The 26,447-nt window shown below is 40.3% G+C and overlaps 1 non-coding gene across 1 annotated transcript; it reads left to right on the forward strand.

Annotated features, from left to right (window-relative positions):
- Positions 1 to 3,883: 3,883 nt before the first annotated feature.
- LOC125484979 lies at positions 3,884 to 4,005 on the forward strand. Its single transcript, XR_007263764.1, has one exon. It is a non-coding gene; the product is annotated as a U8 small nucleolar RNA (small nucleolar RNA).
- Positions 4,006 to 26,447: the final 22,442 nt, after the last annotated feature.

The raw sequence follows: 26,447 nt of genomic DNA on the forward strand, positions 1-26,447 counted from the left end.
GTTCGGTGGGGCAGGAGCAGGCGGAGACAATGGGTCGACCAGGGCATTCAGGTTTGTGGATTTTGGGAAGGAGATAGAAGCGGGCAGTGCGAGGTTGGGGAACGATGAGGTTGGAGGGCGTGGGTGGGAGATCACCTGAGATGATGAGGTTGTGGATGGTTTGGGAGATGATGGTTTGGTGCTCAGGAGTGGGGTATGCAGGTATGCAGGTTGTTGACTTGCTTACCGAGCTGGCTGGTTTTTGTTCTGACATTTCATCACCGTGCTAGGTAACATCATCAGTGGAGCCTCCAATGAAGCGATGTTGTTCTACTCCGCTTGGAATTTATACTGTCCGGTCCGTTATGGTGAATAGTGTCATTTCCGGTTTTGATCTGTACGGTTTTGTATATGGGGTCCAATTCTATATGTTTGTTGATTGAAGTATGGATGGAGAACCATGCATCTAGGAATTCCTGTCCGTGTCTCTGTTTGGCTTGGGCTACTATAGTTATGTTGTCCCAGTTAAACTGATTATCTTCATTGTCTGAGTGTACTGATGTTAAGCAAAGTTCGTTGTGTCGTTTTGCTGCTAGCTGATGATCATGTATCCTGATGGCTAGTTTCCTTCCTATCTGTCCAATGTAATGTTTGTGGCAGTCATTGCATGGTATTTTGTAAACTATGTTGGTTCTGCATGTTGTGGGAATGGGGTCTTTAATCCTTGTGGGTGTTTGTCGTAGATTGGATGTGGGCTTGTGTGTTACCATGGTTCCTAGTGGTCTTAGGAGTCTCGTTGTCAGTTCTGATATGTTTTTGATGTAGGGCAGTGTGGCCAGTGGATTAGGACATACTGTGTCCTCTTGTTGTCTGTTTAGTTGGCATCTGCGGATGAAGATGCGGGAATACCTGTACATAGCGAAAATTTTGTATAAATGCTCTTCCTCTTTCCTGCGTAGTTCTGGAGAGTTGCAGTGAATCGTGGCAGATATGTCCTAATGCTGCTTTGTTTGTGGATGTAGGGGTGGTTGCTGTGGAAGTTGTGGCCCAGTAATGATTAATGATGCCCATAGCCGAATCTACAAGTACAAATGGGAAATTTCGCACCAAAAATCACAGTTTGAAACACTACGGACCAGCAGTGGACTACAACCTAAGAACAGGCCATCACCATCAACAACACAAGACCAAAACTAAGAACAGACACAAGTTTCAGGAGAAACTCACCAAACTGATCCACCACAAAGACAAGGACAACAACAAACTGGACACATGGATAAGAAACCTATCCAGCAGACAACTCACACAAACTGAGAAAGCTGTCCTATTACGCTGACTGAACTATAACCATAAAGATGCGAACAGAACAGACTTCATGGCCACTCTGGAGACTACATTAAAAGACAACAGACTCACGGACGAAACACAACAAGCCATCCGACAAACTATAATCCCCACACTACACAGAAGGAACAAATGGGACACCCTGAACACATCAGAGAAAAAAAGCACTAGATAAACCCCCAAGAAGGACAAGAACATTATAATCCTACCAGCGGACAAAGGGCACATGACCGTCATTATAAACAAACCAGACTACGTTAAGAAAGCACAGGCATTGCTCGCAGATACAAACACTTACCACAGGTGGTGATAAACCCAACACCGCAGCTCGGTAATAGGATCACCCAGACACTGAAGAGACTAAAGGATGCAGGACAGATAACCAAGACGGACTACATGAGAATGAAACCAGAAGGCACAAACACCCCCTGCTTCTATGGACTTCCTAAAGTGCACAAACCAGACAATCCCCTCAGACCCATTGTTTCCCTACTGGGCATGTTTTCACACAAACTGGCCAAGGGCCGACAACAGAGATTGAAACACCTAGTCGACAGATCGCCCCATTCCATCCACTCAACCCAAGAATTCCTCAACATCTTCAATAACATAAAAATCAGCAACAACAAGATTATCCTTTGACATCACAGCTTTATTCACATCAATCGACATCCTACTAGCCAAAGAAACACTAGCCACATTACTAGAGGAAGCAAGAACATACACCAGCAGCTCCATCAGCAATGACAACATACTCAAACTAATAGAACTGTGCCTCACCATACACTTAATCTTTAATGGTCAAGTATAGAAACAGATCAATGGCACATCCATGGGGTCACCCATCTGAGGACTCATCGCAGAAGCAGTCATGCAAAGACTAGAGCACACCACCCTCCCCGGCATTCAACCTAAACTGTGGATCCAGTACGTAGACAACACATTTGTCATTAGTAAATGCACAAACTAGAAGACACCCAGCACCTCAACAACAACGTATTCGCGGGGATAAAATTCACAAGAGAAGAAGAAAACAACAATCAGCTTCTGTTTCAGAACATCAGAGTCGAGTGTATGACCAACAGCGAGTTCCAAACCTCAGTATACAGAAAAGCACCCCACACTGTCCAAATCCTCAACTTCCACAGCAACCACACCAACGTCCACAAACAAAACAGCATTAGGACACTATTCGAACGGGCCACAACTCACTGCAACACTCCAGAGCTATGCAGGAAACAGGAAGAGCACCTAAACAAAGTCTTCGCTATGAATGGATATCCCCACATCTTCATCCACAGATGCCTACTAAATCGACAACAGGAGGACACAGTACACCCGAGAACACTGGCCACATTGTCCTACATCAAGAACATATTAGAACTGACAACAAGACTCCTAAGCCCACTAGGAATCATGGTAGCCCACAAGCCCACAGCCACTCTACGACAAACACTTACAAGGATTAAAGATCCCATTCCCACAACATGCAGAACCAACGTGGTTTACAAAATACCATGCAATGACTGCCACAAACATTACGTTGGACAGACAGGAAGGAAACTAACCGAAAATGACAGTACTCACTATAACGGACCGGACAGTACAAATTCCAAGCGGAGTAGAACAACATCGCTTCATCGAAGGCTTCACTGCTGATGTTACCTAGCATGGTGATGAAACGTCTGAATGAAAACAAGCCAGCTCAATGAGCAAATCAACAACTTCACCCACAACCCGAGCTACAAATCTTTGCTAAAACTTTAAACGAAGATACGCAATTATGTTTGGAATGTCTCACTGAATCCTCTACATAGAAACTGTATAGTTTGGTTCCTTCCCAACAGTATAACTATCAAGACAACCATCTACCACGGAGTTTACTTTCCTCTCTCTCCCTCACATTTTCACTGTCTTCTAGTTTCACTCTGTCACCTTTGTACTCTGCTTTCGTGACCCTAGTACTGTTCGGGATGACGTATTAAAAACTATATATCCAGCCTTGCCCCTATTTCTAGCAAAATTGTATATAACTAGTATTTTGGAAAAAAAACACATATAATAATCCCCTGGAACTAAGTGTGCCTTGAATGTAACATTCTCACATAATGCTAGCTTGTGCAGGACAAAGAATGCTTTCAACATCACTATTATTGGATGGCACATTCGCAAATAATTCAATATTTTTGAATGCTGTCTTTTCCTTTGAATTTTCATGAACATATTATAATGTTGTCAGACAAACATGAGTCTATTAATATTAAACCATCCCCTCAAGTCCTTGTTTAAAATTCAGGCCCTGAGAATTACAAGACAGACGAGGTATCAGCTATTATTCAATGGTTGCAAAATGGTTTCATTTCATCCCTGTAGAATGTGAGCTATCACTAAATTCAGAATGTAAATAGATTCTAATTTATATACAAAGGACCAGTGCAAAGCACAGGATGACCTCCAATGGCCCATGGGCAATTTCCCTCATGAAATTCAGTCCTAAGTTTTATGACTCCCACACAAAGGCCCCCATCCAACATAATTTCCCAAATGAGACAGTCTGTTATCATCAGTAAGGTACACCCTTACCTGTTACTCCTTGTGGAGTTGCAGAAAATGATGAATGAAGGTCATTAATACTTATTCCCACCCCTGAGGAACTAACAACCCTTCAGCAACCATTCTGCTTTTTAATGGGGAGGCAATGGTCTAGTGGCATTGTCATCCAACTAGTAATCTAGGGACCCAGCTCATGCTACAGGAACCTGAGTTCAAATCCTGCTGCAACAAATGGTAGAATTTTTTAAAAACTGAAATTTAAAAAAAAACTTTGAGGCCCTCTTGTGAAACAGTGGTAGTGTCCCTAACCCCTGGACAGAGAAGCCTGAGTTCAAGTCCCACCTGCCCCAGAGGTGTGCAATAACATCTCTGAACAGGTTGATTAAGAAAAAAGGTTCAATAAATAAAGAATTTCTATGATCTGCATTGAGTTTGTTTTGACTTGTGATGCTCTGTATATTGAGGGGATTTCTGCAATATAGTTTTAGATCACAAAGGGTGGTGCTCAGTGGCACAGAGCGATGACAGAATCAATAATTAATGCAGAATCCACCTTGGCCTCTGCTCCCAGTTTTCCAATAGAATTCCCAGCATGGTAAAAGTAACAGTGCTAATGAACAATGCAAATAATCAACATGGTTTGTCCAGTTTTCAAAAAAAAAACCACACTTAGTTTGTTAAATTTGACATATAGGCGACTTCACTGTCATTTTTACATGTTTTCACATCTTCACAGGGTCTTCCATCCTACAATCCTTTACTGCTACAGAAGTGAAATCGAGCATATTTCTACTTACTGTACATTTGTACCTGCATTTGGGATTTGATGTTCTTGATAGCGGTGGGACTACTACAGTATTCTGTCATTCACTGTAGAACTGCAAGGTATTTGTAACGTTACAGCTCAGGGGGGAGAAGGTCAAGGTATATACCTTTGAGTTGAGAATCACCAAGTGTTTGTTGATTTATTTATCATACTTTTACAAATTTTCTGAGTGTGCTATTCATCTTTTATTTTCATCTGCAAGTCCCTCAGCCTCCCTGGGATGTGCACCATCCATGACTAGACTTTTCTTAGCAGTGATACAAAATGCACGTGAGCAGCCTGCAAACCACTTTCTTTCTCATTGCACATTGCCATTAGGCTACTGTCAGCCCTTCCTCACCCATTCAATTGTGACCATACAGTTACTGGCAGTGGGGTTTTCAGTCTGTATTTTTCATTGTGATGGTATGGCACACAAATTCTGTTGTGTACTGTGACACCACATAGCCAAACATTCCTCAATTTTCCATAGTAATGTGGTTAACTTTTAGCTGCCCTCAGAAATGACTTAGCAAGCAATTTATTTCAATGGTAATTAGGGATGGACAACAAATGTTGACGTTGGCAGCAGTACCCACATACCATGAAAGAGTACATTTAATAAAGACTTATTAAATGATATACTTAAAGACATTAACAGAGAACTGCCATAATATTTGTGATCTGGTATATACCCTTGAACAAAATTAATTGAGAATGTGGGTGGTGAGCTGCCTTCTTGAACCACTGCAGTCCACGCGCTGTAGGTAGACCCACAATACTTTAAGGAAGGGAGTTCCAGGACTTTGACCCAGCAACACTGAAGGAATGGCAATAGGTTTCCAAATCAGTATGGTGAGTGGCTTGGACAGAAACTTGCAAGTGGTAGTGTTTCTTTGTCCTTCTGGATGGTAATGGTCATGGATTTGGAAGGTTTCTAAGGAGCTTAGCTGGATTCCGGTGGTGCATAGTACACATTGCTGCTGAACCTCGATGGTAGAGGAAGTGACAAAAACAAAGTTGCTGGAAAAGCTCAGCAGGTCTGGCAGCATCTGAGAAGAAAAAAACAGTTAACGTTTCGGGTCCGGTGACCCTTCCTCAGAACTGATGGTGGCCGGGAAAATGTCAGCTTATATGAATTAAAAAGGGAGGGGGATGGGGTAGGGAGTAAACGATAGGATAGAACCTAAAGGGAGAGAAGAGCAGTCGGACAGACAAAGAGTTGATAATGATCAGGCTGAGAGGGTGAATAGTTATTAATGGGGTCTATTAGTGACTAATAACAGGTAGTGTGTCATGGCAGGCTATGTGGTAACAAGGCCCGGTGTGTGGGGTGGTGGGCTGGGACATGGGAGAGTTTAAGCCCTAAAATTATTGAACTCGATATTGAGTCCGGAGGGCTGCAGGGTCCCCAAGTGGAAAATGAGGTGTTGTTCTTCCAGCTTGCGTTGAACCTCACTAGAACACTGTGGCAAGCCACAGACAGAGATGTTGGCCAGGGAACAGGGTGATGCGTTAAAGTGGCAGGCAACAGGTAGTTCAGGGTCTTTTTTGCGAGTAGAATGTAGATGTTCTGCAAAGCGGTCACCCAGTCTACGCTTCATTTGCCCAATGTAGGGGAGACCACATTGTCAGCAGCGAATGTAGTAGACTAGATTCTGGGAAGTGCAGGAATCTGTGCACTTCACCTGCACTTCCCAGAATCTAGTCTACTGCAATCACTGCTCACAATGTGCTCTCCTCTACATTCGGGAAACGAAGTGTAGACTGGGTGAATGCTTTGCAGAACATCTACGTTCTGCTCACAAAAAGACCCTGAACTACCCGTTGCCTGCTACTTTAACGCATCACCCTGTTCCCTGTCCAACATCTCTGTCTCTGGCTTGCCGCAGTGTTCCAGCGAAGCTCAACGCAAGCTGGAAGAACAACACCTCATTTTCCACTTGGGGACCCTGCAGTCCTCTGGACTCAATATCGAGTTCAATAATTTTAGAGCCTAAACTCTTCCATGTCCCAGCCCGCCACCCCACACACCGGGCCTTGTTACCACATAGGCTGCCATTACACACCACCTGTTGTTAGTCACTAATAGTCCCCATTAACAACTATTCACCCTCCCAGCCTGATTGTTATCAACTCTTTGTCTGTCCAACTGTTCGCCTCTCTCTTTAGGCTCTATCCTATCGTTTACTCCCTACTCCATCCCCCTCCCGTTTACAGCATCCGCAGTTCTTTTGGTTTTTATTTGGTAGAGGAAGTGGATGTTTATGGATGTCGTGACAATCAAGCGGGCTGCTCTGTCCTGGACAGCGTCAAACGTCTTGAGTGTTGTTGGACTGCACTTATCCAGGCAAGTGGTGAGCATTCTGTCGCATTCCTGACTTGTGCCTTGTAGATGGTGGACAGGCTTTGTGGATTCAGGAGGTGGGTGATTCGCCACAGTATTCCTAGCTTCTGAGGATTAGGAAAATAGGAAATTATAAGAAAGTTCCCATTTATAAGAAATTTTGAGGAGAGACTAGAAATACTGGAGCTGTTTCATCAGCATTCAGTTATGAAGAAATTGCTGGAAAAGCTCAGCAGGTCTAGCAGCATCTGTGGAGACAAATCAGAGTTAACATTTTGGGTTGAGTGACGCTTCCTCAGGGTTAAATTAACATTGTCAGGAAGGGAGTGAGGAGACAGGTTATGAGAATAAGCTTTTCACAAGACAATTGCATTAAGGAATTCTTTGTCACAGGAAGTGGGTGTGTGTGTGAGAGAGAGACGACCATATCGTTTAAGAGAAAATCGTGTCAAATTTGAAACACAGGGAGGTATAGAGCTATGTGGAGCGGAGGATGGGTTAGGGGAGCAGAAGAATTAATTCTAATTGCTTAAGCCGAAAGCTGGCAAAGGTATAACCTTTCTGTACTATAAACTTCTGAAAGATTCACTATTGCATTGTTGGTTTTTGTTTTGGGTACTATTGTAACATTTCTTGTTGGGAGAAATGCATTTTCCATGTGAACAGGACTTGAGTAGAGTGCAATAGCAAGCTTACAACAGTTGTGCAATAATGCTCCATTTCTATGCTGAATCTATATTAATCTTGAAATAACAAATCTTACTTTGTGGCTCCTGCTGTAATATTGTCCTTATTTTAGTCTCAGAGCTCATTATAACTCTCCTAGATTTGGACAAACCACAAATGTCAGAACCCTGCTTATTGCCTTTTGGCAGTCAGCACTGTCAATTCTCTCCCTGGCCTGTGCACAGTCTAACACATGGCTTCACATTTTACTGGGCCACATTCCCACACTGCTGTCTTCAATTTTATAGCCTTCTGGTTTACTCTGGGCCACTGCTTATTTCCTGCAAGCAGAGTCTGTCTACTCAGAATTCTAGCTAATTAAACTCAGGTCACCACTTAAGTATCCCTTTATATCCCAGTAGGTCTTGCATAATGTTAAAGCCTTAATATGCTTTGAACAAATATCCAATTAGATGACAAATGGGAATGGCAGTGACTACTTAGGAATTACTGTCTAATCCTTCACAATTTTGCATGGATCCCATGAAATTGTTAACAATTACATGGTTATGCCTAAGTAGTCATCACTACATTACCTGTATTATCGTAAGTGCCATCAAATCATAGCTCCCAGCTGTCCAGAACAGATTGTGCGGACCATGGTATCAGCCAAGCACCCTTTAAAAACACAACTGGAGCATTCAAGCATCTCTCAAGCCACTCATTGCAAATCACATTCAAATAAGTACATTTAATGATGTCTGTCACCTATTGCCGCTCAAGAAACAGAGAAGGAATGCAGTTTGTTGTTGAGTAATGGTCACAGATGGGAGAAATTTTGAACAAATTCAACATGTGTAATTCTAGAGGATTTGAAAGCCTCCGCCCATCATGCTGTCAAAGGCACAGCTGATAATCATTGCTATCTAACATGCCTGTATTCTGTGTTTCAATGTCAAACGCTTATTACAAGATCATTGTGGGACTTTGTTTCATCGAAATTAACTATTGAGGTTTTCAAGTTACAACAGTGACAATGTTTCATAGGCTGTAAAATGCTTTGAGATATCATGTAGCTGTGAGGTACATATAAATGTTATATAAACACTTTTCTATCAAGTGATAAAGGACAGAAAATGAAAAATTAGAGGGTGGACATTGCACATGATCTGTACGGAGGTAAATTTTGAAAGTTGAACATCCTGGCTTGTAGTGGGAGTGGTTAGTATTAAATATGGGTACGGAAGATCTGAGTTATAAAGAAAGGCTGGATAAGCTGGGACATTTTTCATTGGACCATAGGAGGTTGAGAGGTGACCGCATAATGGTTTATAAAATCATGAGGGGTATAGATAGAGTTGATGGCAGGTGTCTTTTCACCAGTCTGGGGGATTTCAAGATTAGGGAGCACATTTTTAAGGTAAGAGGAGAGAGATTTAAAAAACACATGAGGGGCAAATATTTTATACAGAGAGTGGTTGTGTGTGGAATGAACCTCCTGAGGAAATTGTGGGTGGGGGCACAGTTACAATATTTAAAAGACGTTCAGGTGAGTACATGCATAGGAAAAGTTTGGAGGGATATTGGCCAGGAGCAGGCAAGTGGGACTCGTTTAGTTTAGGATTAATTTCGGCATGGACTTGTTAGACCAAAGGGTGTATGACTCTATGACGCTATGAATCTATGTCATCAATGATGCAAGATCATATAAAAAGAGTCTATGGTGTGAAACGGAGCCTTATGTAAAGTCCCATCCTGTATATAGTCAGAAGAATGCTCAACAAAAGGCAGAATTTATCAACAGCATTGCCTCCTGCGTTCTTTGACCTTAATCATGGCCATAACCTGAGCTTAGACACAAAACAAATGGCTTCGGGCATCAGCACAAACCAAAGAACGATGCTCCCTCTAGTGTCAATGTGACACCTCCCACTCCACTTCAAACAATAAAACATCCAAATAAAAAAAGCATAATATCCATGTTCAACTGCGTATTTGCCAAAGCTTCATTCTGAACATTCTGAACACTGAGAAAGCAAATGGAAATACTCTTGGAAAACTTTGTGACAACCCAAATGCATCTCATCAAAAGAGAACTTGCACAGTTTTACATTCTGCACACTATTTTGCTCAAAATGAGAGACCTTATTCTGACCATGTTGGCTTGTTGGTACTTCAAAATGAAAACATTGTCCACACCGGAATTGAGTTATATTCCCAAAGTGCTGCAGATAATAACCACCTAGCTACTGAGATGAAGAAGAAAATTTACCAGCATTTCAAAGTAGTAAAGGGTAAAATTCTGGTTCTTATTAATGAGTTTCCAAGCCTATTGCCACTCAAGAAATAGAGAAGCAATGCAGTTTGTTGTTGAGTAATGGACACAGACTGGAGAAATTTTTAACAAATTCAACATGTATAATTCTAGAGGATTTGAAAGCCTCCACAAATCATGCTGCCAAAGGCACAACTGATAATCATTGTGACAAGTCAAAAACCTGCATTAGTGGTCTATCTGGAGTGTGAAAGTAATCCAAAAGATGGTTCATAATTTATGTTTTAGTTCATGTTTAACCTCAAGGACAAAAAAATTAATACAATCATTATGCATCTTCCTGTTTATCTTGAGAAACAAGCTTGTGATTAATCTGCGCAGAAACAGCATCTTGTACAATCTGCCAGTGATGGATTCAGTGTTATAGCTAATCAAGCAGAGCAGACAGATATATGGAGCAATCTTTTTCTTTTATTCATTAACGGGACAAGGGCATCGCTGGCTAGGCAGCATTTATTGCCCATCCCTAATTGCCCAGAGTCAACCATAATTCTGTGGGTCTGGAGTCACATATAGGCCAGACCAGGTAAGGATGGCAGTTTCCTTCCCTAAAGGACATTTTCGACAATTGACAATGGATTAATGGTCATCATTAGATTCTTAATTCCAGATATTTATTGAATTCAAAATCCACCATCTGCCAGTGCGGGATTCAAACCCAGGTCCCCAGAACATTATCTAGGTGTCTGGATTAACAGTCTAGTGATAATACCACAAGGCCATCACCTCCCCACTGTTATAACTTACATATGTTATAACTTACCACTGCCTAGACTCTAGGTTAGAAATGACTATTGGTGATTCAGTAGCAGAAAATTATTAGAGTGAATAATTTCCATTTATTTATAGACACATTATACACTGTGTAAGGCACATCATGCCTCAATCAGAGGCATCAGGCAGAATTGAATTGAACAACAGATTTCCAAAAAGTTTAAACACAAAGCAGACATCAAGTTTCCTCTGTACTTTTCTTACATAGTTAGTTACATCAGTTATGGCCTTTTAAAAATGGGGACACCTTTAAAAGAAAAGGTTTCTTGCCGATGGCACTGGGGTAAGCCGGTGTATCCTTTTTTAGTCTTTAGTGAAAAGCTGTACTGCCAGGAGGGGATGGTAATTATTTGTATGGCAGTGTCAATGTGGGAGACAAGCAAAAATATGTCTAATGTAACTGCACAATTTTAAAGGCTACACCATTTGATTTATCAAATACATTAGGAGCTGTTGTGACATGAAAGCGGTACATGCTTAGATGCCTAAGGCCGTTAAGTAAGATTAGATAATTTTTGGTTTAACAAAGAGATGACGACAGTGTATTACTTCCTAGGAGCAAATGATTTGGAGGTAAAGGCATGACATTGATAATGAAATTAGTTTTATAACATTTGTGTTAGTTTGATTGATTGTTTCTGTCAAATTGCTGGTAAGTTCCAGACGGTCTCATTCTGATTGGATCATGGTTGGTGAAATTCTGCATTGATAAGACACATTGATAACGGGAAGATGATTTCTGCTCACTCCCACCATTGATTCTGTCAATTGTCCCAGGCAACATTCAAGCATCAAATATACTAATAAAGTCATTAGGTAATATAAGATTCTAAAATTTATAAAAATCAGGATAGAATACAAAAGCCAGTAAGTTACGCTAAAATTGACTAATAAGACAATAAGATGTAGGAGCAGAAGTAGGCCATTCAGCAAATTGAGTCTGCTCCACCATTCAACGAGATCATGGCTGATTTGATAATCCTCAACTCTACCTTCCTTTCTTTTCTTCTTAGACCTGATTGCCTTGCTGATCAAAAAAAAATCAATCAGTCTATTTCAGCCTTGAATATAGTTGATCAGCCAACATCTGCACTGAAGAATTTCATGGATTTTCTGCTCCATTCCCTTTGAAATAAACATTCCATTTGCCTTCCTGTTACCAGCAGAACATGGATGCCAGCTTGTTTGGGATTCATAGATGAAGACTTCTAAAATCCTCTGTTCCACAGCATTCTGCAGTCTTTCTGCATTTAAATAGTATACAGCTTCTCAATTCTTCCTGACAAAGTGCCTAGCCTCATATTTATATTCCATTATATTCCATTCACAACTCTCTGAGAGAAGAAAATCCACTCATCTCTGTCTTAGGTGAATGAACCCTTATACTGAATTATGTCCTCTGGTCTTAATACTCTCCTACAAGGGGAAACAACCTTCCAATCTACTCTGAAAAATCCCCTAAGAACCTTTTATACTTCAGTAAAGTCACCTCTTATTCTTCTAAGTTCCAATGAGAAAGGGTCGAATCTACTCAATCTCTCTGCATAAGACAGTCTGTCCATACCTGGTATTAGCCTAGTGAACCTTCACTGCACTGCTTCCGATGCCACTATGTATTTCCTGAGATGTGGAGCCCAAAACTGTTCACAGTTTTCCAGCTATGGTCTGACATGTAGCTTGAATAGTTTTAGCAAAACCTCCCTAATTTTATGCTCCATTCCCTTTGAAAAAGAGGCCAACATTCCATTTACCTTCCTTGTTACCAGCTGAACTTGGGTGCCAGCTTATTGGGGATTCATGGATGAGAACTCTTAAAATCCTCTGTCCACAGCTTTCTGCAGTCTTTCGCCATTTAAATAATATTCAGCTTCCCAATTCTTCCTGACAAAGCCTCACATTTATATCCCATTATATTCCATCTGATGAGCTTTTGCTCACTTGCTTAACCTGTCTATATTCCTCTGCAAACTCTAGGCAGGTACTTCAGTATCGAGAAGTGTAGCACTATTGGAGATACCATTTTCTAGATGGAATATGGAATTTGGTCCTCACCTGCTTCCTCAGATAGATGTATAAGATCCCATGACACGGGGAATGGGGGTGAGTCGAGAAGATGGGGTGCAGGATGGTTGTGCCTGGAGTCCTAGATGACAACAATCCCTCAACCAATATTGCTCAAGTTGATTATCCAGCATTATTGTACTACTGTTTGTGAGATATTGCTGTGGATAAATTGGATGTTGCATTACCCACATTACACTAACAACGTCACTTCAAAAGTATTTCATTTGCTATAAAGTATTTTGAAATTGCTGCATTCATGGGGGCTTTCACTTTTTTTTAATTTCCTTGTAAGTTCTAAGGACATGAAAGGTCCTTCATGAAAGCTTGTCCATCTTTTTTTTTTACAGACAGTAAAATAGAGCCATGGCCCATTTTATAATCCTATCTTATTTGATGGAAATTTGCTGCTTCCCTATATGTACACTAAATGACACTCTTTCTCTTCACACTACATCAGAAAGGACACCTGTTCTACAGTTCTTCTCTCCCTCTTAAATGTATAAATGGGATATGATTAGGTGTGCTCTATTGGATCAGGTGACAAGATTGAGGTGTCAAAATAATGAAGGGTGTGGATGCAGTGGACAGTGAAGACCTGTTTCCCCAATCAGAGAGGTCAGTTACTAGGGAGCATAGATTGATGGTAATTGGTCAAACGATTAGAGAGGAGCATGAGTAAGAACCTTTTCACCCACAGAGTGGTGGGTGTCTGGAATGTGCTGCCCAGTTTGGGAATTGAGAGGAAAACTCTTGATTCGTTTGGAGGGAACCTGAATCTATACCTGAAGCACTGTAACCTGCAAGGCTATGGACCAGGTGCTTGTGAGTGGGTTTAGAATGGGCAGTTTTTTATTCTGTTGGTGCAGACATGATGGGCTGAATGGCATCTTTTTGTGCTGTCACCTTCCACTGGTTTTATGGTTCAATGACTCTAAAGCCCTCAGTAACAGACACAACCTTCATCCTTAAAGAAATACCATGGTAAACAGCTTAACTGGTCAACTGAAGCAAAAGTAACATGTTGTAAAAACACATCGCCTGCACAATTATTCTTCAGTGAACGTAAATTGCTGTCTTTACACAGTCAGGCTTCTGGTTAATTCTGGACCCACAGCAACTTCCTTGACTCTTAATTGCCCTCAAGCCACTCAGTATTCATGAGAGGGTCCACATTGTTACATTTCCTATGGCAATTAAGGACGGGCAAGAAATGCTGACCTCAACAGCAATGAGCACATCCTGATGAACACATTTAAAAGAAACACCTTTTGAGTGGAATTCCAGGTTATCCAATAAAACTATTTTGATTTTGGACTTTGTACAATCCTCATCAACATGCATTGACAGGACTTTAGCTTGGGTTGAGATGAAATTTTGAGATATTGCAAATTGTGGTATGAAATTAAGGCAGATCATCCATTCCTTCTGAAGGACTTGGTTGATTAGACCTGCTTGTTGACTCCAGGGACAGTAAACAGACAGACAGAAATGCTAGAAGCTAAGCAAGAAGCATGGGCCAACAACACTTTAAAGCATTGTATACAACTCTGTAAATGAAATTCTTCCACATTTATTGACATTCCTGTTTAGCTTCAAGGTGAACCAAATATATAAACTACAACATTCTGCCAAATGACTTGCCATTGTTTTGTGCCTCTCTTTCATGAAATGCTGAAATTTGGAACTGATTATATGAAGTAAATAGTATTATGTGATTTATTTTGTTTTCATTTTCTGTCATAATTTATTCAGATACTAAGGACAACCCACTAGCAGAGTACCAATATCTCTAATTGCCCTTCAGAAGACAGTAGGGAATTGGATTCTTAAACTGCCGCAGTCTTTTCATGCAGGTACATGCACTTTGCTGCTAGGGAGGGAGTTCCAGGATTTTGACCCATCAACACTGAAAGAATGGCAGTATATTTCCAAGTCAGAATGGTGAGAGGCTTGGAACTATTTGTCAGTAGTGGAAAGAGTGAGAGAATATTCAAGTATAGTGATCACAAAGATTTAAGCAAAGCAAAGAATTTATTCAGCCTTCAGGAGACAGGGTGGCTGTGGGTGAGGTTGGGAGCAGTGTGTGAGAGGTGAAGGTTTTGGACAATTTGTGACTAAATGGAATTGAATTGGTAACATTAATTTTCTAGTGTTCAACCCTTCTGTTTGCAAACAGGATTATTTCACAAATGATTAAACTGAGGAAACCCACTGAGAAATCCTTCATGCAGCAGTCTCATTAACTGCAGCAATCCTAACTCAAATATGTAATTTGCCAGATTTCCACACAGCAGCCTTTAACACTTACTTTTTAAAGCAGCAAACTGCACCCCATGACTTGTTCTGTTATATACTGCGCTGTAGTAAGCAATCGCATTTCCTCCTTTGAAATGTAGCTGCACCTTACTCATACACCTGCAATGAAAAGGATTGCATTTCATAATGTACTTCATTATTTTAGATTTCAAACATATCCACTTCTTATATGGACAGCTTTAACAAGTTGCAATAATTTGCTGGACCAACATTCCTGTCTGTTGTACAGTATCGGTGATTGTGTTCATGAGACTGTGGACCATTGAGCTGTAAAATCTCTGACTCAATCAAACATCAAAGACTATTTGAGAGCATGCAGAGCTGGAGAGTGTGGTCCAGTGTCTCTGAGATCCTTTTGGTGTTAATCTATGCCCTCTAGAGTTATTATCACTGTAGCCACACCAAGTCCATGGTCAGAATGGAAAACACACTGCTAATTAAACCCTTTCAGATTTCTTTTCATTAACCATTAACAACGTGAAAGGAATGGCCATTAGATAGTCACTGTTGTTTGGAGAGGGCAGGTACAGAATATCGAAAGCAGATTATACCATTGAGGACAGAGTGACGTGGGGCTTTTATAAAGTTACTTTAGGATCCCTCATACCTGAATGAATAATGATGCCGTACATTACACTGGATTCTGGAATTGCTAAACCATACTGCTGCATTCTCAATTACTTATCCATCAGAAACGTTGTCTGGCAGCTCCCTAGAACCTTCAGAAAGATTTATATTTGCGTTCACAGTCTCAAGGTATCTCAAAGCACAACACAGACAGTTAAATACTTTCTGAAGTGTAGCCATGGTTATAATGTTGGAAATACGGCTACCCAATTGAGCACAGCGAGAACCCATAAGTAGAAGTATGAAATTAACCAGATTCTCTCTTTTGTGACATTTGGTTGAGGGATAAACAGAGGCTAGGGCTCCAGGGAGCACTCCCTTGCTCTCTGAAGTAGTTGGGATTATGTATGACCGGCCAAGAAGTTCAATGGGTCCTCAACTTAAAAAAAGTTGAATTATGGTGCCTCAAAACAATGTTGCACACCCTCAGTACTGCACTGAAGTGTCACCCTGGGTGTTATGCTCGAGTCTCTGAGGTGTGGATTGAAACCACAACTCTTTCTGTCAGATTGGAGGATGCTATCCAGTAAGCTTTCACTAGCAAAAGGCGAACATTGTGGGCAAACACACTGCTTGTTGTGATACTGGGATATGCTAACCACAGAGGGCCCATTATTTATCCCAGATCTGTGGGGTTTGATGGCTTCAGCTGAGAGGGTGATTGGAATACGGGAGCGCAGGAAATAAAAAGCCATTTGCCCCATTAATGTTTCCGCCATTCAAGTAGATTGTAGCTGATTTTTTACCTCAATGCCACTTTCCTACAGTACCCCATATCTCTTGAAATTTTCAATAGCTAGAAATCTGTTGATCTCCGTCTTGAATATTACTCCATGACTGATCCTCTACAGTCCACTGGAGTAGTGAATTCCAAACAATCAACCTTCCTTCCCCACCCAACTAAAGCTGATTGAAAAAAGTTCACCACTAAATTTCACATCTATTTTTGTGTCATTCACAAATTTGGCACAAGTACATTAATGATTTGTTTCATCCAAGTCATTAATGTATGTTGTAAATAAGTGCAACCCCAGCTCTGATCCCTGTGGCATTCCTCTAGTTTCAGGTACTAGCCTTATGTGCATGACCTTTATTTAAAATATCTTACATCTACTAGTTCCCCTTTATCTATCCTGCTTGTTACTTCCTCAAAGAATTCTAATAAATTTGTCAGGCATGATTTCTCCTTCAGAGGCCATGCTGACTCTGCTTGATTAACCAGCACCAGGCACTCCAGTCAGGGGAAACACTCTGACTAAAATCCAATTAAAACTGCCTGCTCTTCACCACTGTGCTTGGAAACTTAAGATCTATCAGCTTTCAGTTCTTGATTACTATGCAATGAAACGGGCAGTGCTCTACCTTACCACTAGGTAGAGCACTGGACCCGCATGCACAAAACTGAATTACACTTGGGTGATTAACTGAAAACACTAGCAACTTCCTCAAATTACTTCCACGGTTTAATAATTTACATCTACAACATATCATCACCTCCTACCAACTCCGTATTGTAGTAAACAAATGAGAAAAAATTGTTTTGAATTTAAAGCTGCTTATGTGCAGAATATAGCTCAGCTGTCTGGATGGCTGGTGAGAGATGCCAACAGCATAAGTTTGATTCCTAGACCAGCTGAGGTTTCCATAAAAGACTGGCCTTCTCAAACTCTCCTTTCACCTGAGGTGTGGTGAAACCACCACCAGTCATCTCCGTCTAATGAGAGAATAGCCCTCTAGTCTAGTAGGAGACCTCTTCTGGAGTACAGTGTCCAGTTCTGGTCGCCCAGTTATAGGAAGGATATTAGTAAGCTGTAGACGGTTTAGAAGAGATTTACCAGGATGTTGCCAGGTATGGAAGGTTTGAGTTATATTAAAAAAAACCGCTGCATAGCCTGGGATTTTTTTTTAACTGGGTTGTAGGAGGTTAAGAGATGACCTTATAGAAGTTTATAAAATCATGAAGGGTATTCATAGGGTTATTGGTAGGTGTCTTTTCCCTAGGATGGGGCATTGTAAGACTAGGGGACACATTTTTAAGATGAGACGAGAGAGATTTAAAAAAGATATGAGGGCTTAAGTTTTCAGACAGAGGGCGGTTCATGTGTGGAATGAATGTCCTGAGGAAGTGGTGGATGTGGGTACAATTACAACATTTAAAAGACATTTGGATAAGTACATGAATAGAAAGATTTGAAGGGATATGGGCCAGGAGCAGGCAGGTGGGATTATTTAGTTTGGGATTTTGCTTGGCATGGACTGGTTAGAGCGAAGGGTCTGTTTCCGTGCTCTATTACTCTATGACTACGGTAACTTTGCTTATTTTTAATATAACTTAAATGTTTTGAGAATGCTCCCAAAGGCTTCCATCTAACCAGCTATTCTTCCCCACGGGTCTTTTCCTTTCCGACAAAAGACATGCACAGATGGATCACAGCCGACATCTCCTGTGCTGGGAACTAGCACTCCAATTGAAATATTACTGGAAAGATTCGTTTTGACATTTGAACTGGACTTGGTTACAATGGCTTCAGCCACTGAATGATCAGCACATTTTCATTGTGAAGGATCTTGCATTAAAGATGGTTTTGGCAGCAGAAGATGAGTTCCTTGTGTCCAAGAAAGTCTACTGCAATAGGAGTCAGCACCTTCAAGACAGAGAAAGGAGAAAATTATAAACAAACATTCTTGATGAGATCACAGTGTGCTGCTGTTTTAGTGCCTAATGCAAAGAGCACAGTTGCTTTCACAAATATCCAATGCTAAAGAAAGCAACAGTGCTCCTGATAATGAAGAAAATAATTTTTGTAGATGTTGGTTTATAATTAAAGGTTTATGCAATGGAAGTATCTGTTCCCATTGGAATTATTGATCAGTATCAGGGAAAGAGGTGACAGCCAAGAGACAGAAATCAAAATAATTGACATTCTGCTATATCATTACATGTGATCCTCTGCTAACTTCGTAAAGTGTGACTAACATCCATTACATTTCATTCAGGCCTTGTGCTCAAATTCATTTTTCACGTTTCTTCAGTTCTGACATCAACTGATTCCTTAAATAAATTCAAATTCTGTTAAAAGATAGCTTTGGATTTGTAGTGCACGACTTTAAAAGACATAAACATAGAAAAGGCCCTTTTGATTTCCATTTGAGATAACAGCCAGCATATTCTCACTTCATTGTGAGGGCTGCATCTATTCATCAATCAAAGGAGAGGTGGAAGGTGTGGGGGAGGGGGATTGAGTCAAGAGCATTTGAGAATTGAACAAGGCTGAAGCCCTGGCCACTGTAATAGAGTCATAGAGTTTTAAAGCATGGAAAGAGGCCCTTCAGTCCATCATGTCATGCGACTAGGTCAATTGTTAGAGGTGATTATTCATCAGTCACATTTTTGTCTGAATCCTGTTCTGATTGACATGAAAATGGGAGGAGAAGATACAATCTTTAACACTGATTTTGCACGGTCCTAAAATGTAATCCTCCAAAAAGTAAAAATTGAAATAACTTTCAAAGCTAACTGATTAAATTATTTGCCAGGCTTCACACATCAGTCCTCGAAAAGAATAGTGTAAGTTTAATCTCTGATTGAAAAGCACTGTTACAGTTTGTATTCACCTTTGTCTGCGGCAGAAACTGGATTATTGTTTAGTTTTCTGGAAAGGAAGCTTGTATCTTTTTTATCCCTCCAGGAGTGGTGAGAAAGTGGCACATGCTTTGATTTCAAGTCACTTTCAACCCTCTTTTTACAATAGACGAGCTCTGGTAATTATAGAGCAGCTTGTTTACCATTTAGAGCAGAAATGCTGAAACCTATAATAAAAGATCACATCGTTGAGCTTTTAAATATCGACTGATCAAGCATTGTTAGACTTGATTTTACAGGGAAAATTGAGCTTGATTAATTTATTCAATTCATCAAACATGAGAATGTTGTGGATGTGGCACAGTAACAAAATTCCTTTATTATAACAGTTAATATTGCGACAAAGCTTCAACAGTAAAGTATTTGGTTCAGGGATTGTGAAAAATGCTATATAAATGTAAGTCTTTCTCTTTGTTAAGTACTTGTTAGAAGTTATGCCAAATATGTGATTTGTGTGATTAAGGCCACAATATTAAAATTATGGCAACATGCATTGAGGGTTGTTGCTTCTTGAGTCAGTAAGAAGTAGCTTGTGACTAAGTAGCATTGGGACCGACTTTATTTTTGACAATTTAGACATTAATTAGAGGGAACTGTAATAAAATTTACTGTTGGTTTCAAATTGCAGGAGGTCCCTAGCAGGGTGAAGTGGTTGTGCATGGCAAAACTACACAGAAGTTCATTGGTGGGATTGTAGAACAGCTTATGTTGGACATCATTTCCAAGAAACCTCATGAGCTCCCTTCACCTTTGATAAATGAAATCCTTTTTAATGCTATAAATGTCCAAACAGCTCAATATCCTGCAGTTCTCCACATAGTACATAAATATAAATACGTATTCTCAACATGACCTTAGGTTTAACCATCATTACAGATTATATGGGAGTATAGACACACAATTTAAAAGTAGAAATATAGATGATTTAAAAAGCTTGCAATTAGTATGTAGACTTTCTAAAGTTCGTGACTTCCCATTGTAAATTGGATATTGGGACCACAAATAATACAACATAGATTTATTTGGAAGCATCTTTGAAGGAGTGTTAAGAGCATAAACAAAAACAGCCCATTTTTGATTTAGCAGAAAAGATTAAGAGGAATCTAAGGAAAGTATTGAAAATTTTATAAGGCTCTGAGAAGACGAATGGTGATAGCTTATTTCTATTGATTGCTGGATTTGACTATTGAAGCTGTATCAGACACAGCATTTAAGTGGAAGTTATATAAACATTTCAAAAAAGAAATTAAACTATCTGGTGAGAGGATGATCAATGAAATAGGATTTTGGTAAACAGCTTCTACGTTTAAACAGGTGGGCCGTGTTGTATGTCTATGTTATAATCTTTTCTGATAATAATGATTCCCAATGTGTAGAGCGCCCCATAAACTGCTTTTGTGTTGCTTCAAGCTATGTTCGCATGCAAGCCTAACACAGCTGGTGAAAACTATAAAGTAGTCTTATCAAATTTGCCTGCATTTTTACACAGACTTTCTTACGATTGTTCTCAGCAGATTTGGTGAACTTATTTTGTTATTGCTAGCCCCTCACCAACATAAGGTGATACATTAATGTGGTGTAAAGCCAGTGCAAAATTCATGATGGGTGGTGGTGACCCTTTTGAAGGTCAAGCTTTAAAACCATCTTATTATGCTCAGTGTTCCTTTTGCTGCATCTTGTGCCATTTTATTTCAAGCAATCAAACTAAATTAAGGTTAAGACTTTTCAACAACAACCACTCGCTGTTCAAAGAAAATGGTCTGAAAATCTATACTTCATAGTGACAATGTCGATTATTTTATATGCTGGCAGTTACACATGCTACTCCCAGGTACAGCCAAATTGGATACAATTTCTGTAATAGAATATAAATGAGCTATTTCTTTTCAGTCCAAAATTTAATTTAAGTTCTTTTGCTTCCAGCTAATTGGAGCCTCCTCCATTTTAGTACTTCAAAAATAAATTATTTTAATTTAAAATGTGTGCCACATAATCTGGTGCCAATTTACATAAGGCTGAAGAGGAAACCATGCACTAAATTTTATCAGAAATTGATTGTCAATTTTGGGAATTGCGTGAGCCCTACTGAGTTTACTTATGGTATTCTCCACACCTCACCTCTATAGACCTCGCAATGTTCTGTAGTGCACTCAGCAAATGGCAGAGGTACTCATCCAGCCATGCATCAGGTCAAACATTGCCAGCCAGGAACTGCCCTTCACAGTGCATTTGTGAGAGGGGAACAAAAAGTAAATGTTTCTGAAGGGACGTAGGTGGCACCAGTGTCCTTTCTCATTTTATTTCTGGCTGCGCAGGCCTCCGAGACCCATGTGCAACACTGACTCATTGAGCAAGAAATCAATGCCACAATCACTGTGCTGATGCTGTGCACAAAAACTTGGCACAACCTCGAGGGAATATTGGGTGGCATGGCAGCCACTTCCACACAAATACATAAATGTATTGCTATTTTATCCAATCGCTGGTCATTGTAGCTGCAGCCAGAAGAATGAAGCTAAATAGTCACTTGTCCTTCGTCTCATCCCATCTTAGCATTCTAAGTTAGTGCTACTATTGCCCTAGTGCTCAGTGTAGCATTACATCTCATTGTTCAATGTGGAAGCATCAAATCCTGGAAAACCTTCAAACAGTTGAAAATGTTCTCAATTATTCAGCAACAGCAAAGGCATTGAAAAATAAATAAAAATCTGAGATAACAAGGTGTGGAGCTGGATGAACACAGCAGGCCAAGCAGCATCAGAGGAGCAGGAAGGCTGACGTTTCAGGTCTAGACCCTTCTCCAGAAAATAGATGCTGCTTGGCCTGCTGCGTTCATCCAGCTCTACACCTTGTTATCTCAGATTCTCCAGCATCTGCAGTTCCTACTATCTCTAAATAAAAATCTGCATTTGCTTCTGGGAACGCACAGTGCTTAGATTTCAATGTGCAACAAACAGATCACATATTTTGGAAGCGGGTGTTAATTAAGTCCTTTCTGGCTTGTTGCTGCCAATGTTGCAGTGCTCTGTCATGTTGAAGGTGATGTTCCTTCTGCTCAAAGTCCTCAACTCCCTGCTCAGGAGGCTGATGCTTTTCTTCCAGCACTTCAGGGTCCATCACATCCCTTCTTTGGAAACTTCAGTTGTGCGGGGAACAGCATGCTAGGATGATGCAGCACACTCAGTAGAGAATGTACTGAAAGGGCCTCCCTCCGCCTCACCAGTCTCCCTCCCACTCCCAGACTGACGAGCATTGGATCCTCGTCTTCAAGAAGCTTATTTCTGCTTCATTTTAGTCTCGGAGAAAGAATGAGCTGCATTGTATCCACACTCAGCCTCAGTCAGGGGTTTGCATAGTGAACTCGTCATCCATGGTTGGAGGGGTTGTCTCCCAGCAGCCCCGGAAACAAAGCAAAAGCAACAGAGTTTTCAGGATACAGGTAACGTGGCAGCTTCCAGGCTACCCGATGCAGGATTTGAAGGTGTTGTGCTGATGATCAAAGATGATTTGTACATAGATGGAATGGAGTCCTTTTCTATTGACAAAGTCTGCCGTATTGTGTTCTCAATGTGAAGTATATACCGTCTATAGTGTCCTGCACCTGGGAATGTCAGCTATGTTGGGAAAGTGTAATGCCCAACTGCAGTACTGACCCTGCAACAGGGAAATGAGGTGAAGTGGTGCGAGCTGGAACAAGTTGCATTGATAACAGCTTTGGTATGTTTGTGAGTGGAGGGTAGCAAGATGCCCCACAGGTTCCCGAGTGAACCATGAGGATGCAGAGACGCCGGTACATATCTGATGCTAACTTCTGTGGATGGGTGGGGGGGGAGTTGGGGAAGGTAGGTGGGGAATTAGTGCAGACTGTTGCTGTCCATGGAGCTTGCCCTGAGCTGTTGGGGACTGTTGGTAAAGTTGAAGGCCCAGAGGAGCAAGCAGAGATTTGGAATTGCTAGGTACCTGCTATGAATTTTATATCAGGAATTGTGTTCTCTCCAGCACATGGGAGAATGAGTAATCAATGAAGTGGATTAGGTACAATTGGCATGCAAATCTAACCAAATAGGCCTCTTGCCATTTTGCTAGCAAGGTTTTCAACTCACTGATCAAAACTTAGTTGCGAAATCAGACATTTCCTTGACAAGAATTTCACGTCCTCTGATCTTGCCACATTTTCCTAACTGACTAGCCCACACATTTCAGGGGCTGGGAAGATTCCACTACATAAATCTGAAAGACGCCATTTAATTCAAGGACAATTACAAGCAGGTAATAAATGCTGGCCTTGCTAGCAATGCCACCTTCACTTATAAAATAATTCATGCTTATCATCTACTTACATATTTTAGTCGGAGATAAACAATTTTTCTCGTCATAGTTGTTTTCTGACTAACTTAAATGCCAATACCAACACAAATGACAATTTGAATATATATAACATCATTGTTAATGTATAATGTACGAAGGCACTTGAAAGCAGCATTTCAGAACAAAATTTGGCAGCAAGTCACATAAGATGACATTAGCTTAGCTGACCAAATACTTAAGATAAGTTTGAAATAGAAGAAAGGGTAACAGAGAGATGGAAAAAGAGAACTAGGGAGGCAATTCCAGACTTTAGGGCCTCAACAGATGAAAGCATGACTGTCAATTATGGAGTGTTCATAAGCAAAAGAACTGGAGGAGTGTAGATATCTCAGCAGGTTATACAACTGCATGAGATAATAGAGAAAGGAAAGGGAAGGCCACGATAGATGCCAAAAACAAAGATGAAAATTCAAAAAGTATTTAGAACCAATGCAGGTCATCAAGTGCAGGGCTGAATGGAGTCACGGTGCAAGTTTGGATGACCTCAAGTTGTGGGTTTCAACCTTGCACTGTTTGGACTTGTTAAACTAAGAGTGAACAAGGTGATCAGAGCTTGTTTCTTGTGACTCAAAGTCAAGTAAATGAGAGTACATGAAAGAATTAACTAAAGTGATAGCTTCACAATGTTAGCTACAAAATATTGTAAGGCTTAATGGGCACATAACATCCTAGGGAAAAATAATCTGATATGCAAAAGTGTCCAAGTTGAAACCATGAACAGAAATTATTCGAACTGATCATTTCCCACCTAAAGCTGAATTTTAAAATCAAAGCTATGTCACATTACCTGACAATCAGCTATGCTTTGTCACTTCAGCTCCTCTGTGTACTGCTAAGGCTAGTTGTAATCAATAATCACAGACCTGTCTTTTCAGCCAATTTTCCACTCTGATGGTCTCCTTTGTTAGATTGCATTCAATCCTTTATCTTACCCAGATCAGTTATTCCTAGTTTGTGTTCCATTGCCAATCCTCCTGAGCAGACTTATTGATCGCCTACAATTGAACAACTAGCACCAGCAGCTATATTGTTGTTACTTCCCTTTTACTGATGCAAATGGTTCGTCTTTACAGAAGAACTATGCTTTTGTCATAAGTCAGTAAAAGATTCTCTATTTCCATTGTGAACTGTGGGTTCATGTTCTACTAACAGATATAACATGTCCACTCAATTTTACAACACTGTGGGTAGACTTTAAACATGTAATCATGCACCAGCAGAGAAATTTGTCTTTATAGGGCATCTTTCTACATGTCATGAATAATCTTTTTCTTTAGCAAAGATTGATTTTTTTCCCATTAATCCTATTGTCCCTATGTTGCAAGACACTTCATGACCTTTTCTTGATAATCAACACAACTCTTAGCATTCCACAGGAATTCCAATTAAATACTTACACAACAAGGTTTCTACATGCAAATTGAGTCAAAGTTTCCCTTTCTGTAGATTCTCCAACTCTTAGGTATACTCTGGTATATTAACAGTATCCCATCAATCATAAACTTGACACCACATCAAATAGAAGATTCAGCCTAATAAGCCTGGGATCCATCAGATAGGTGGACTCTGCACTAGTCTTGTCTCACAAACAGAATAAAAACCATTGCTAATGCATGTATGTATCTTGTGACTGTTTTAAAAACAGTGAAAATCACAACAAAGATGGCTGCAATAGCCATCTGCCCAGCAATCAACACCCAGGTACCTATTAATGGAAATATTAAAATAAAGAAGTGTGGATGCTAGAAATCTGAAACACAAACAGAAAGTGTTCAGAAAGGATCACTGGACTCAAATTGTTAACTCTACTTCTCTCTCTATAGTTGAGCTGTCCAAACTCCTGAATTTCTCTGGAACTTTCTGTTTGTCCTAGTTACTAATGGGTCTGGAATATAAGCCATTGAGCAAAAATCAGTCACCCCGAGTGATAGTCTCCAAGAAGAAGAAAAAATTGCAAGTTATATCCATCCTACAAGAAAACTTGTTAACGATTTTCTGATAAAGCCCTGGAATGGACCAAAGACAGTTGGTTATCTGCAATGCAAGCATTTGTCTCAATGATTACTCCTTCTCATCCCACAGGAGGCTTGGTCACATAACTCCCACAGTATTCAACCTAATTGCCTTTTTGACTAGACAACTTGATAATAACGGACAGTTAAGGGATCAGAACTGCTTCATATAGCCTCAAGTGGCAATATTCAACGCCCCTAATGTTAGGCTACAAAAGGGAGAAGTCGCCAACATGCATTGTGCATTTTGCAAAGAAAAAAATCCTTTTGTCAAAACAGAAGTCACATTTCACAGAAACTTCCTCATAAGAATTTTGAAAGGGATTTTAAAGAGATGAAACTGGTCGAGACTTTTCAAATGCTAGCTAGCCAATCAACTCATCCACAAAAACGGAATTCCAAACTGTTAACTCCAACATTAGATCTTTGGGCTTCATCTTAAAAGTAAAGACATTGTTAAACTGGTATCCTGTAAGCATTTGTATTTAAGTTGTTACTAACTGAATGGTATATCTTTATCCATTCTAATTCTATATTTACAAACCTCCTTGTATATTTGTAAGAGTGCTTGTGTTGCAAAAAATTACACCTCCTTGTTCCACTCTCCCCCCATT

This window comes from Rhincodon typus, chromosome 1, assembly GCF_021869965.1.
Source record: "Rhincodon typus isolate 14 chromosome 1, sRhiTyp1.1, whole genome shotgun sequence".
Taxonomy (NCBI): Eukaryota; Metazoa; Chordata; class Chondrichthyes; order Orectolobiformes; family Rhincodontidae; genus Rhincodon; species Rhincodon typus.